This window comes from Eublepharis macularius, chromosome 2 (assembly GCF_028583425.1).
Source record: "Eublepharis macularius isolate TG4126 chromosome 2, MPM_Emac_v1.0, whole genome shotgun sequence".
NCBI lineage: Eukaryota > Metazoa > Chordata > Lepidosauria > Squamata > Eublepharidae > Eublepharis > Eublepharis macularius.
The window spans coordinates 144,555,125-144,570,684 of NC_072791.1; the positions used below are offsets into that span (position 1 = coordinate 144,555,125).

General features: G+C 42.9%; 1 pseudogene; it reads right to left on the bottom strand.

Annotated features, from left to right (window-relative positions):
- Positions 1-4,400: 4,400 nt before the first annotated feature.
- LOC129323483 (acyl-CoA (8-3)-desaturase-like) overlaps positions 4,401-15,560 on the bottom strand; it is a 57,333-nt pseudogene continuing 46,173 nt past the window's right edge.

The window sequence follows — 15,560 nt, forward strand, 5'->3', positions numbered from 1 at the left end:
AGTGACAAAGCATTGGCTGCATTTGTAGACACTGCATTATCAAGACTTCTGCTACTGCCGCATCAATAAAAGCTATATGGAAAATTGTGGCCATGAAGAAGCAGCCATAGACTTCCTAAGCACTATATAAACCTCAGCTATGATGCACATGGATAATAGTGTTAATGCATGTGACTGTACTCTCTGGCTTCATTTTGTGTATACTTAGAACACACATGGGAGGACTTTAGTGATAGAAACCCTTCAGAACGGGGACTTAGCACAACTGGCCAAACACTGTTATGGCATGGCTAACATTGTTTTTCTTAAGATACAAACACCTAACAGGAGCCTCCACTCTTCCAACTGGGGATACAAGGACAATGTAACACACACACACACACACAAACTAGGAAAAGGGGCCCTCCTCAAGGTCGGACAGCCACAATTGTGTATCTTTCTCCCTGTTGCTGTTGCTGGCCAAGCACCCAAGATGCTTATTGCCTTGTAGGATCAGAGCGCCATAAAGTAGACAGTGTAGACACAGTTTTAATATAACTCTCTACAAGAATTCATAATGCTGTTCAATAAATGTGTGGATTGCTGTACAGCTGTGTCTCCATGTTGATTGAGTTTTCATAAATAGAGATCAGTTCCTGTTGCTTACTTATTCCTGTTTTCAGTTGCCATCAGCATACAACTCGCAGTGAAAAGTGGTTGAGGAAATGGTCCAATGTTTGCATGTGTATGCTCTTGCAGAGGAGAAGTTCCTCAAATTGCATACTCTTGTCATTTGATAAACCATACAGCTGGCATGATGGGGTGGGGGCAGATGGGTACAAACAGAGCAAAAAAAGGTTACTGGGATAAAAGGACATAATGAGCACCTTGAGGGCAACAGGAAGATGGTGCATGGGGAGAATGTCAGTCAAAATGATGGGTGTGAGAGGCAGCCAGTCAGCATGAGCATCCTAGTCCAAGTCATTGTATCCATTGGAGCAAAATCTCAGTTATACCTGAGATTCCTTTCTGGGCAACAGTTTGGTGACTGTTGCAGTAACTTCCTGAGACTGAACTGGCCCAACAATAGCATCCAAGTCATGGTGGCTGAAAGTGAGCCTGTACATTTCCAGTGAGCCTGAACATTTGCTGGTCTATATCATAAGGGGGCCTTGAATAAAACCCCTGGAAAAGTCCCACCGGATAGTATTACATAGACACAGTGGAGGCAGAGAAATGAGCATGCTTTGCTGCCTTCACTGCCACAAAGCAGGCATCATAATATTCTCTCATCTGTATTTTATTGTATTCACTCTGCATTTTCCTCTATTTGTACTCAGTTCCTCTGCCAAGCTATTTTATCATCTTGAGCTCCTGGGTAAACCAAGGAGCATTCCAGGTTCCGTTGGAAGGTAACTGGCACTTCAGAGCAATCATGTCTAATGCCTCCATTATCCACATTCCACAAACTGACCAGGGCTTTAGTTGGAGCACATCCTCGAGATGTTAGGAAATCCTCCAAATCCATGAGCCTCCAGGGGTGGGCCAGTGTAACCAATGCCTGTTGTGTAAGTTTGGGGAGTCCATGACTCTAAACCTCACCAAGAGTAGAGAAGAAAACTTCCCTGTTATTCGGGTTGCCAGGTCCCTCTGTCTTCCTGGTGGGAGGGTTGGGACCTGGCACTTACCTTTGTCACCCAGCTTTGAATCCTCACACACGCACGCTCCAGCTGCAGCATGATGACATCACTTCTGGTAGTGATATCGCCATGCTGAGCACGTGGCAATGTCACTTCCAGAAGTGATGTCATCACGCCGGCTGTAGGAGTGCTCCGCATGGCTCAGATTCGGCCAGTTTGGGGCCTAAATTGGCCCCAAATGGAGTGCAGGGATGCTCCCATGGCAGGCACGATGGGTGGGAGCACGTGTACAGCACATGCTCCTGAGGTGCTTGCTGGTGGCAGGCAAGCTCTGGGAGTTTGCCCCCTCCCGCCGATCACTGGGTGATTGGCAGACAAGGGGGCAAATCTCCCTCACCTGAGCCACTCCAGTCACAATACAGCCTTGATATGAACATTGAAGTCCCATGTGTAAGGAGCAGGCCTTGTACCACCTAATACAGAGTAAAACTTTGGTTCAGGCCTCACATCCTGTGTGTCTCTATGTAGCTAGGCCTGTTTACTGGGAAAGTCACAGGCTCTGTTAATTAACTGCACCTGTGCTGCTTTCTTCTCATGAGTGAGTGACCTTGGAGAAGGCCAGAGCCTGGTGCTGATCTCAGATCTAGCCACACTCCCTAAACTTTCACAGTCCTGTAATGTTAATTAAGTAACTGAGCCCTGATTGGTTCCTTGAGTGGGCTGATGCCCCCTAGATTTCAAAAAGCCTCTTTGTCTCTAGGCAGTTTACCAGCCTTGCTATCTTGTAGCCATTGCCAACTAGCTACAATGTAAGAAAAGAGCTCTTCAGCTCCATGCCATCTCCAGGATGCCGAGAGTGAGCTGGCATGAATGGACTTTGGTAAGGTCAATCAATCTTGGCATCAACTCAGAGAATGTTTAGACAAACAGGAAGTAGTAGCTAGTTAGAACATATTTAGATCAGCAAGCTGCTATTTGTTTTCTGCCTTACCTAAATGCTTTTCAAGAGCAGTTTCTGTCTTGCACATGCTCCTATGTTCTTTCTGTAATAAACTCCAATAATATATTTTACCTGCCTGTGTCCAGTGTTGCTTGCCAAGAAGGTACTCACACTCAAAAAGAATCCAAGAGGCCGGGGTGCTTCAAAAATGATCAGAGCTCTTAGAGGCTCCTAGGGGACCTGAGTGGCCAGGAGAGCCATCAGGGATTGGGGGATGAGAGCGTTTGGGTCGATACAGAGATTACTAAGTGTCTTTTACTGGCTAATAGGACTTGAAAGGAACAGTGTGGTGGATCTCCCAACAGAAGAGCCCTCCTACATCTTTAGATATGAAGATAACCTAGTCTAAGAAAGAGAAAAGTCACACCTCAGTTACAGGTGCTTGAAAGACCAGGTGGCCAAATGTCATTTTTCCTGGACAATAGCAGATTTACCTTTAGAGTGGAGAAGAATATAAGCCCCTGACCACAAAAGGAGTAGTAGTTTTGTTGTTTTTGTGTTTTGCTTTCTTTTCACAATCCTACTTTCAACTGGGAGCTAGAACAGAACAGCTCTGTCAAAGTGGCCATCATGAACAAAGGGAATGAAGCCAACACAGAGGCAAGAACAATTTCTGAATGCTTGTAATGCCAAGAGAAAGAACTTTAACATCTTAAGGATAAGTAAGAACTGGGTCAGAGGGTTTGATACTTTATCACTTTTCAGTTGAATCCTGGCTCAAATTTGCTGTGTAAACAGGCAGAGGGTGCTTTTGTTACGTTGTTAAACTCTTTATTTTAAAATTTGAATGCTGCTGGTCTGTTCTCTGAAATCATTCCACACCCAGTTCAGATATGCTTACCCAGGAGAAGCAAGGGCAGAAGTTGATCCCTTCATCCCCAGAGTGCATATGAACATCTGTTAGTCCCCACAGTGACCAGAAAGATTAAATCGCCAAGTGGAGCCTTTTAATGGAAAATCAGTAAAGAGTGTCAAAGTCCCAGCCCTTTATCAGGAGATATTCTTTCATGCTAAAAGGTGGCAGTGGCCCAGAGGGAGTGGAAAAGAGGATGAGAGAAAGAGAGGGAGAGGGACTGGATGGAGGGCCCAGGAATGCTGAGTAGATTTTTCTCTCCCACTTGCATGCAACAGAGCTTCCCAGAGATGTTATGCCATACTTCCAAGGGTGGTTTGATACAATCTTTTTAGAGAGATCACAGTCAAAGCACCTTGATGCGCAGTGTGGGTAAGCATATTTTTATGGTCCCACTCACATTGGTGTCATTTTCCTTGCTTCTCCTCACACAGTCCCCATTCCCTCCACCATCGGCCGATGGCTTTTCTCAAAAATCAGCAGTCTGCACCTCTTATATCTCTACAATAAAAGAACTAGAGCATTTTTAAAATGAAAGCTGAGAATTCAGAGGGCTATCAGATTATGGCAATACAGCATTATAATGTTAAAGTGCTGTAGGAACTAGCACTTGCCATTTTTTTAAAAAAAGCTCCAAAAAGCCCTCCCGTGGCAGAGAGAATGGTGGCCGGAAGTGGGGTTGAGCAGAGGTAAGGAAAGCACATGTGAAATTACAGCAGGGAAAATTATTGTACATATGTTCTACTACTTCTGCAGATGCCCCTGCCACATGGAAGCAGCCTCAGACACATACACTCAAAATTGTTACTTAAGTGTAGGAAGATGGAGAAAATAGGAAGAAATCTATCAGCACTACAGTGAAGGCAGTAGAAAAGCTACCTGCAGAGGGTATAATTCCTCTCTTTTATCACGTTTTCCCAGAACACGCTTACTCAGTACTCACATTCTCTCCATTTTTTTTCCTGTTTGTCTTGATACCCTGTCTGCTCACCTCTATAGAGAGTGCCTTCCCTAGGGTGAACAGGAAAGGGTGCATGTTGAGATCAGGGTCCTTCCAAAAGCAGTTACGTTTGGCATGATGCTGGTTATGCATATACTTCCACCAGCTGGGTGGTCCACCCTGGTTAAAAAAAAAAATCACAGATCCTTCACTTCAGTAACAAAACTATCAATTACTGCAGTTCAATGGGAAAATCCAGATTCCAGGGCTACACCCAAAGACCCAATTGCTTCTGAAGGCTCTGAGGAGATAACTTTTCCATGGGCAGAGTAAGTGGGGAAGGTGAGGGTATAATATCTGCCACACAACCATATCCATCACAGTGGATTTTTCAAGAAAAGACCATTCAAATAACACCTAAAGCGATGCAACACAACAAAGTTTGTGCTACAATGCTTTATAGAACATAGAACAGGGTGGCATTTTAAATTAGCATATGGCTTAGCCAGAATTCATAGCAGAAGACAGAGGAGCTTAGCAAGATGATAGATACAAATGCATAATGGTGATGCATTGGCTTAATTTCAGCCCTGCCCCACCATCTGCAATATGAGGGTCACTCACAATACCTTTTATGTACTCCTTTTATGTACTAATTCAGTGGACCTTTGCCTTTCATCCAAGGAGCTCAGAATGGCACACATTGTTCTGCCCTCCCCCAATTTATCCTCTCAATTACCCTGTGAGTTAGGTTAGTCTGAGAGAGAGGGACTGGGTCAAGGTCACTTAGCAAGTTTCATGGCAAGCAGGAATTTACACCTGGCCCTTCTGGTACTAATCCAACTACAGCTTGATTAATGAGACCATTATTTGAAACACTTTGTTTGGCATAAGCTATGTAAATGGTGTTGGTATTAATATCATTAACTTTAATACACCACCCAGAACTGGTCTTTCCTGCCTGACTGTAGAGAGATTACTACTGTGATTCTCAGCATCCAAATAAATAAACTACGGCTCCGTTAATTACTGGATTCTTACCTTAAGTACTTCTGTCACAATGAAATGAAACACTGTTCCATTTGGGTTTCTGAAAGACTGAGATATGCCCAAGATCATGCTGGAAAAATCCATACTGACTCTGGAAACCATTTTTAAAATGATAATGTTATGAAGTTTACCACACACTGGTTCATAGGACATTAATTACTTAATCGAAGCAAACTATATTTATCACTAATTTGGAAAAGCTGCACCAGTTATCTTATGCACCAGGTTATTGTCTAGAAGCCCAACTGTTAGTGAATAAAGCTATTGAGAAACACAAGACTCTTCATCATAAACATGACAGCTTCTCTGGAAACTATTAATACAGGAAGAACATCTGGTGTTTTTAAATAGGCAATGCAACCTCAGTTTGTGCAGCATCATGAAAAATACAAAGACTTGGCTCCTGCATAATGTGCATCAGTTAGGAAGGATGCACTGGATCAAACAAATGCAAGTTCTTAAATACTACATTAGCATACTTTTACGTCTCTTGAGTTTAGCTTGTATATGTTTAATGAAACAGTGGTTGCTTTCCAAATAGGAAAAGGGATGGCTACAGTCCCAAACTCAACATTATTCACAAGCATTGACTCTTCTCTGATTATTCATTGAACTAGCTTTGGCAAACCATAAACTATGATTGTAATTACCTAGGTAATGTTAGGAATGAATTACATATCACAATGCTGGCCAACCACACGTACAACTGTAAAGCATATGAGTATTTGTTTGATATACCAGGCAGCATTTAGTTGGAGCACAATAATTTCATTCATTCATTCATTCTGACTGATATGGTATTTGGCTTCCAAGTCCTCTTTAATGCTCTCAGCTTTTCCAAACAAGAAGGCTCTTCAGCTGCTCATTTTCAAACTTTAAACCTTTGTTAAAAGGGACAGGACATTTTTTTTTCCAGGTCAGTTGGCAACTCTGCCCAGGCAGCAGCAGGGGACCAGCAAGAGCAGCAAACACTTGATAGCAGACTAAAATCAGAGTTAAATGGCAGGCAGAGGAGAAGCCAGAGTCTCTGAATCTGCCTGTGCTGAAAGGAGACTCTCTACACCTCTGAGGCTAACCTCACTTTGCTGTCTTAATGTTCCTCTGAGCATGAGTGCAAAGAGGGGCAATGGGTTTGACACTCTCATTCTCTATGTATGTATGGACATACAGCAGGTACTTAAAAAAAATTAAACTGGCAACTCCAGAGAGGCTGATAACTTAGCAGATGTGACTCCACAACGCAGCAAATGGGGCTCTACAACGCATAAAGTCTATTGTTCTTGGTGTCTCTAGTGAGGTTGTATGTCACTCTTTTTTTTTTTTTTTGAAAAATTTTTTATTGGGTTAGAACATTATTTTTTTTTACATTACATTCAATTTTCCCCTAATTTTTCGTTTCTAACCCCCTCCCTTTCCCCCCCTTTTGTTGACTTCCAACAGCTTTCCCACCCTCTGTCCCCTTTCCCTTACTTCTATAAAATTCATCTGTCTAACACAAATATACATTCTCCATTATATTAAGCAGTACATCTTTAACTTCTTTACTTATTATACACCCAAACCGTACTTCTTTAGATAAACAATTTATCCCATTTTCCAGTTTTGAATATTTCTATATATCATAAATCTATACATCGTAAACCATAAAAAATTCCCCCCATTTAGATCAAACAATTTGATTTATTCTCTATATATTACTCATTTCATCTTTTTATGGTAATTCTATCTAACTTATCACATAATCAATCAATTTAACTCTTCTATGCATTCAGTTTGGTGCATATAAATCTTATCAGAAAAAGAAAATATTGTTAATTACTCAATCCTCATGTTTAAACCTTAATTATTCTCTATCAGTATTCTATCACTTAATCTTTACATATCTATATATATCTCGATCAATTAATCTACCTGCTTATAAATTCACATTTCTCTTCCTCCCCCGGTAAAGTCACCCCTCCCTTTTATACTTTTATTATATATTTTATTATACTTCAGTAGTTCTCAAACTGCCACAGTTTTCCTCCCACCTCCCATTTCTTCTCCAGATATTGTTTCAGCTTCTCCCAGTCTGTGTTAAACTGCCCTGAGTCCAGATCTCTCAGTTTTCTTGTCATCTTGTCCATTTCAGCCATGTACAGCAATTTGTAGATCCAATCTTCAATAGTTGGCACTTCTTGTACTTTCCATTTCTGCGCATACAAAAGTCTAGCTGCTGCAGTCATATAAAAAATCAACGTCCTATGATGGGCTGGAATTCCCTCCATTCCCAAGTTTAGCAGCAGGAGTTCTGGGTTCTTATTTATTTGAAACTGTAAAATTTCACTCATTTCTCTTATTATTTCCCCCCAGAACTGCCTAGCTACCTCACACGACCACCACATATGATAGAGGGAGCCCTCATGCTTCCTACATTTCCAGCATTTGTTAGAAGTGTTCAAATTCCCTAGCGCAATCTTCTTTGGTGTCATGTACCAACGATAGATCATTTTATAAATGTTCTCTTTAATATTAGTACATGTCGTTGTCTTCATTGTAGTTTTCCACAAGTATTCCCATGCCTCCATTGTTATTTCTTTATTAAAGTTTATAGCCCATTTCACCATTTGTGTTTTAACTATCTCATCCTCGGTATACCATTTCAACAGTACTTGGTATACCTTGGATATTCTTTTCTTGTCTTCTTTAAGAAGGGTCTGCTCTAGTTCCGAGTTCTCTGTTCGTATGCCCCCTTTTACAACATCCGAATTATATAAATCTCTAATCTGTCTGTACTGGAAAGGTTGTATGTCACTCTTGATAGCTGAATGAAAGGTATTGTCCTTTATGTGCTATAATAGGCAGTGTACTATATTGTATAGAGTTACAAAATAGAATCTTATTTTTAGATTTTTGAAAGTTCTAGTTAAATCTAAGACAGGGAATCAATCTGTAACTCTTGGTTGGGCCTTCAAATCAAACAATCTAGCAAAGACACTTTGGACTATTTCATACAGGGCTAATTCCAGGTTTTGGGGGCCCTGGACACAGAGTGCTCAGAGGCTCCCCTTCTTGCCCTCACACTCATGTGTGTCCTTCCTTTGCCTACTTGCAATCTCTCCCACCACTTGCAGTCTCAGCTGTCCACACTGGCTGCACATCCTTTCCCTGATGGTGGTGGGTGGTGGGTGCAGCTAGTAGTGCCGCTGTCAGTAGTGCTGATGCTTTGTGCACCATCCACATGCCCTCCTCCAGCAGCACTAGGCTGCATATGCAGCTGGGAACAGAGGTGACAAAGCACTCACAAGTAGGCAGTGGAAGGGTGTGAGTGTGTGAGTAGGGACTGGGAGTCAGTGCCAGAGGACCCCACCAGAAGCCATAGGACCTGGCAGTCGCTCTGGTTTCACACACAGTTCTTTGCAGTGAGTTGCTTCATCTTTTTAGAAAGTGACTCTTTTTCTATGGGCTCATTTCATGGTGTTGTAATATTTAAAGACCCACCATCAAATTGATCTTTTACCTTCAGATGGACTTCAGAGCAGTTCCCTAAGAGAAATGGCTTCTTCTTTATGGCATTATACTTTGCTGAGGTCCTTCTCCTCCTCAGATCCTGTCCTTTACAGGCTGCACCCCCCAAATCTCCAGAATTTCCCAGCCTAGAGATAACAGCCCCCAGTAGGGACTATATATACAAATGGATACATTTTAAAATAAAATCTATGATATGGAATCTCCATTGCAGGATTCAATGTTTGCAACTTCAGGCTTGACATAATAAAACAGGAGTCAAGCAGCACCTTAAAGACTAACAAATTGTATTCCAGTATAAGCTTTCATGAGACAGAACTCACTTCACCAGATGTAAGTCCCATAGAATTAAAGCAAGATTTACTTCTTGTTTAGTATTGTAATTTATTTTCATACATGAACTTTAAATCAGTTTTGAGGGCTTCTCTTGCTGCTGAAGATCAGTTTTTGAGGAGAGAGAACATTAAAAAGAGCCATTTGCAATATAAATATGCATCATCCTGGGTATCTGCACATCAAAGCAACTAAATCAAGAATCTCATGGGCAGAACACCAATTTTCAGGGCTATTCTCTTAACAAAACATACCGTTTTCCTAGGATCAGCATTTGCTTATCATTTATGTAGAAAATACACTACAAACTATCATTTCATCCAATCTCCTGTTTTGGAAACTAGAGAAGTAGAGGAAGTTATAAGCCCCTTTGGTTCCCATTGGGGAGAAAAACAGGATATGAATTTAAATAATCAGTGTTGGGTTGGTGGCGAGGAAAGGAAGGGATGGTGATACTCATTTGGGAGTCTTTCTCCTTCAGGCTGCTCCCTGCACCAAAGACCACTGGCATTGATTGAGTAGGCCTGGCATGGGGTGCCGTGGAGAGTTGGGCTATCTATTTGGTGTACCAGCTGCCTAGTGTACCAAGCAGGCTCAAGCCTAGTTAAGACCTAGTGTACCAAGCAGGCTCAAGCCTGCTGGAGGCAGTGGCCGGCTGGACTTGGGCATATCCCAAGCTTTTAGTCTTGGGAGACTTCCATGTCCATGCCAATGACACCACCTCCTTACAGGCTGCGGACCTATTGTCTTCCATGGAAACACTGGGACTCTCCCAATTTGTAGCAGCTCCCATGCTTCAGGCAGACTGCGTGCTACATCTGATCTTTGGGATGGGGATTCATGTGGATCTTGATGTAATTGAAGAGGTGCCATGGTTGGACCACTTCATCCTGAAAGCCCGTTTGGCTGCACCAGCCCCCCTCCCCTTGCATAGGTGGTGAGCTGATTTATGCTTGCCTGTGCAGACTTATGGATCCAATTGGATTCCAGAATGCTCTGTGGGTTCTTTTTTTTTAAATTATTGGGTGAGTATAATATAAATGTTTACATTTTCCAAATCTGCCCTTTCTTCGTCTATTCCCCCACGCTTTCCCTCCCCCCTCTCTACTATAGACTTCCAACAGCTTTCCAACCCAATGTCTAACACTACTCTACTTAATATTATTTGATTATTTAGCAAATAAATTGTTCTCTTAACTCAATAACTATTTCACATCATTGTCCATATTTCCCCCTTGTAATGATCACTATCTCCCTCCTTAATCAAAAACTAAAAATTGTCTAATAACCACATCTCCCCTTTTACGTCCCACTTTCTTTCTATATATTGTTTCAGTTTCCCCCAGTCTTTAAAAATTTCCTCTGGATTTTTTTCTCTTAGTTTTCTTGTTAATTTGTCCACTTCAGCCATATGTAGTAGTTTTTGTATCCAATTCTCAACAGATGGCACCAGAATGCTCTGCGGGTTCTGATGCCCCCAGTGGCTTGTTGAATGTGCTAGTAGAGGATTGGCATGCCTATCTCTCTAAGGCTATCGAAGAACTTGCTCTTCGTCACCTTCTCTGCTACCATAGCAGACTAGTCCATTGGTATACTGAGGACCTATGACAGATGAAATGAGAACTATGACAGCTAGATCAAGTGTGGTGGCTTACTCATGACAAAGGGGCAAAAATGTTTTATAGGATGTATTGTCGAAGGCTTTCACGGCCGGAGAACGATGGTTGTTGGGGGTTTTCCGGGCTGTATTGCCGTGGTCTTGGCATTGTAGTTCCTGACGTTTCGCCAGCAGCTGTGGCTGGCATCTTCAGAGGTGTAGCACCAAAAGACAGAGATCTCTCAGAGATCTACTGAGAGATCTCTGTCTTTTGGTGCTACACCTCTGAAGATGCCAGCCACAGCTGCTGGCGAAACGTCAGGAACTACAATGCCAAGACCACGGCAATACAGCCCGGAAAACCCCCAACAACCATCGTTTTATAGGATGTTTTGAAAGCCTATGAGATGGCAGTGAAAGCAACTAAAAAGGAGTTTTATGCCACTTCCATTGCATCTGCAAGCACCTGCCCAGCGCAATTATTTAGGATAATTAGGTCTTTAGTCTCCCTGTCACAGAGAGAATGACAAATTGTTAATTCAGGACTCAGCTGTGTGGCCTTTGAGAGCTTTTTTGTGGATAAAATCTTGTCCCTCGGCCAGGACTTGCCAGCCATGGTTGATAGAGTATGTGACCTGCAGGCCCCTTGGCCATCTTCTGGTTCAATTTTAGATCACTTCAGTCACTGCTCCCAGGATAAGATTGAAAGAACCGTGGTTGCTGTGAGGCCTACCACTTGTTTCCTGGAACCCTGACCGTCATGGCTGGTTAAGTCCAGTGGTGATAAACTTCAAGTCCCATTGATGGAGATTATTAATCTTTCCTTTGAAAGAGGCAGTGGTGAGGCCTCTTTTAAAGAAACCATTTTTAGACTCCACTGATCCATCCAGTTACCACCTAGTATCGAATCTTCTGTTCCTGCGTAAGGTGACAGAGCATGCGGTGGCGGAGCAGCTGCAAATATTCCTTGATGACTCCTTGGTCCTGGATCCATTTCATTCTGGCTTCTGCCCTGGCCATGGGACAGAGATGGCACTGTTCGCCCTCACAGATGATCTTTGTCGGCATCTGGATCGAGTTGGGTTGGCGCTGCTGGTGCTACTGGATGAGACAGCAGCATTTGACGGTTGATTATCACCTTTGGATCCACCACCTTCCTGATGTGGGGATATGTGGGGCCGCCTTGCCGTGGCTGGTTTCTCTTCTCCACAGTCAGGGACAAAGGGTGGTGCTTGGGGAGTGGATGTTGCCTAGGTATCTGCGAGTATGCGGTGTTTCTCAAGGGGTGATACTCTCCCCAATGCTATTGAGCATCTATACATGCCCCCTTGCCCAGCTGGCCCAAAGCTTTGGACTGGGTTGTCATCAGTTTGCTGATGACACCCAGTTGTATCTGTTGATGGCCTGCCAACCAGATGTCACCCTGGACATTCCGGCCAAGCCTTTGAATGCTGTGACTGTCTGGATGAAGCAGAGTTGACTGAAGCTGAACCCTATGAAGATGGAGGTCCTGTATCTGGGTCATGGGTTGTTGAGTTTGGGAATGTGGCTTTTAGCCTTAGATAGGGCACTTTTGTTGCCTGCATCAACGGTTAGGAGTTTGGGTGTGATTCTGGATGCCTCCTTATCAATGGAGGCCCAGATCTTGTTGGTTGCCACATCTGTGTTTTCCTGTCTCCAGCAGGTCAGGCAGCTTGCTCCCTACCTCTCTGCCCATAACCTAGCTACAGTGAGGCATGCAATGGTCACCTCCAGTTTGGACAACTGTAACTCACTGTATGCAGGGCTACCCTTGAAACTGACCAGAAACTGCAACTGGTCCAGAATGAGGTAGTGCGTTTTATAGGAACTCTGTTTAGGACACATATACAACCTGTACTGTGCCAACTAAACTGGCTTCCACTTGAATTCCGAGTCAAGTTCAAGGTGTTAGTGTTAACATTCAAGGCTCTTAGCAGTTTGGGACCTGCATATCTATGGGACCATCTGTCCCTGTACATTCCCTGGAGGGCATTACTCTCTGCAGACCAACATTTGCTGGTAGTCCCTGGTCCCAAGGATGTTTGCCTGGCATTGACCAGGCCTAGGGCCTTCTCGGCTCTAACCAGGGCCAGGGCCAGGGCCAGAGTTTCTGGCGCCTGAGGCTGGAGGCAGCTTCAGGGCTATCACTGCCCCCACATGTGCGCACGTGTGCGTGCGCACACATGTACGCACACTCAGACTGCTCAGTTGCCCCAGATCCACCCCAGCCACCTGTTGTGCCTGGCCCACAGCTGTGTGCTAGTGGTGGTGGCAGCAGCATGGGGCAACTTAGAGCCACACCAAATGAGATGAGGGTCATGCAAGTGTTCTTGGGAAATGTAGGAGATGCCTTCCCCTCTCTGCTGCTGCTCACTGCCCTCTCTGAATGTGTGTGTTTGTGTGTGGGGGGTGGAGCCCCAAAGCATTCCCCCCTACCTCCTGCCTGTCACTTCACAAACTGGAAAGGAGCAGAGGAAAAGTTATGTTTCTTTTGGGGGACTGGTGGAGGATGGGACAGAATAATGACAGAAGAAAGAAAAGGGGAAGGGAAAGGGGAAAGTGGGAAGGACCTAGAGAAACAGCTGCACCTCAGTGTGTGTGCTTTGAATGAGCTGCTGAAGACGCAAATCCTTCTTCCAGGCACAATCCGCCCTCCCCACCCCTGACACGAGGGCGCCCTGGGAGAGAGCAGCAGCAGCCCACCCCAGAACGGTCTTTGGGTGCCCACTATACCATGCATCACCTGGGCTATGGTGAACAATGCTACACCAACAAGGAAGGGTATCCAAGACTTTCCAAAGAACCAAATTGTAAGCCAGGATGCAATATCGAGCAGAAAAGCATGAAGAAATATGGTAACGAAGAAGGGATAACTGGGTTTCAGGAGTCCCATCTTCTTCACGGTGCTGCAGAGTTCCCGGGATTCATGTACCAGCATTTCCTGTAAAAAATGCCAACAGTTAACTTCTCCAGATATCTATGAGCCAGACTACTTCTGCATACTTTCTCTTTCCAGCATGATACAATAGTCTATTGATCAGCAATCTCCCTTAGATCTTCCTCAAATCCCCTAGACTCAGTTTGGAATTAACTCAGTAAACCAAGATATGTTCTGAAAACTTAGAAAATAGCTCTTTTTTCCAGTACAATTCTAAACTTTCATGACACTCCTGATGATGTCACTGACAGCACCAGAGGATTTCTTTTGTTTTTCTTTTTAATTTTTTTTTTATTGAAACTGTATAACACACAAAACAGCCATTCCCCCAAATTCTTTTACTTGGCTGTGTGATTGCTATTTTGGTGGCTGCTAGGGAGTGATGTCTCTCTGTATTTCCCTTCCTTCCTTCTCCCCTTCCCTCACCATTACCCCTCACTATTAGAGTAATGGTCTCCATTACCCAAATAGTGGTAGATTGCCAGGGTAGTTAGTATTCAGGACTCTATAGGAAGAGGGAGAAGGGCAGAGGTACTTCTTGCTCTCTTAGTGAAGCTAAAGCCACAGAGACATATTCTCCCCTCCCCCCAACTCACCTTGAGTTTCAAAATAAAATAAGTAGCCATGTTGGATTACCTAGGCAACCACCACAGGCAATATGGATGATGTTTTACACACTTGCCTAGGCAACCCAAAATGGTGCTAAAATCTTCTGCGTCTCATAAGATCTTGGCATTTAATTTATTTTGTTTTATTTTATCCATTCTTTTTTTTAAATAAGATTTTTGTGCAAACTGAAGTAGCCCTGTATTTGTAGAAAGATCTAGCTGACCCATACATGGCTCAATTGTATGGATTTTTTGATCCACACTTTAGTTCCAAGTTCAAAATTAAATACATAGGTGGGCACTTGAACAAGAAATATTTTTGTTCACCTCAATATATAGATCTAGAAACATATAAAAAATGTCTCATGAATGAAACACAAAGAAGCTATGACAAGTGGATTCTCCATAGGAAAATTTGGTTGTGCATTAAAAAAACTCAGCTGGCTATATTTGCAATTGAAGAAAAAAGACATGGCTATATATGTTAATAATCAAAGCCTAGAAATCCTCCAAGAACTGAAAGATGAGGAGGGAAGATATGTGGTCTTAAAAAGAAGACTCTCTGATAGACAAATATGGACATTGGTCTCATTATATGCACCAAACAATGGCCAAAAGAAATTTTATGAGAAATTCTTCAGGAAATTATTAAATTTTCAAGAAGGAGAGAGCTTGATTTTTGGATACATGAATGGTGTCCTTGATTTGAAAATCAATAGATCAACAAAGTTGGGACGAAACCTTCCAAAGTATGTATTCAACTGTATTTCAACCCTGGAATTGGAGGATGCTTGGAGATGGCTACACAAAAAAGAAAAAAGATTATACATTTTTCTCAGACAGACATCAAATGTACTCCAGAATAGATAAGTGTTGGCTATCTAAGAGGCTTCTTACAAAGGTGGACAAAGCAAAAATTCATCCAAGGACCATAGCAGACCATAATCTGATATAGGTAACCTGTTAAACTGGAGATAAAAAAGAAAGAATGATACGCTATTGCTACAAGAGGATGTATTGCAAAAGTGTAGGGAAAAACTGACTGACTATTTCAGAATAAATACTACAAAGGCTGTTAAACCAATAACAATCTG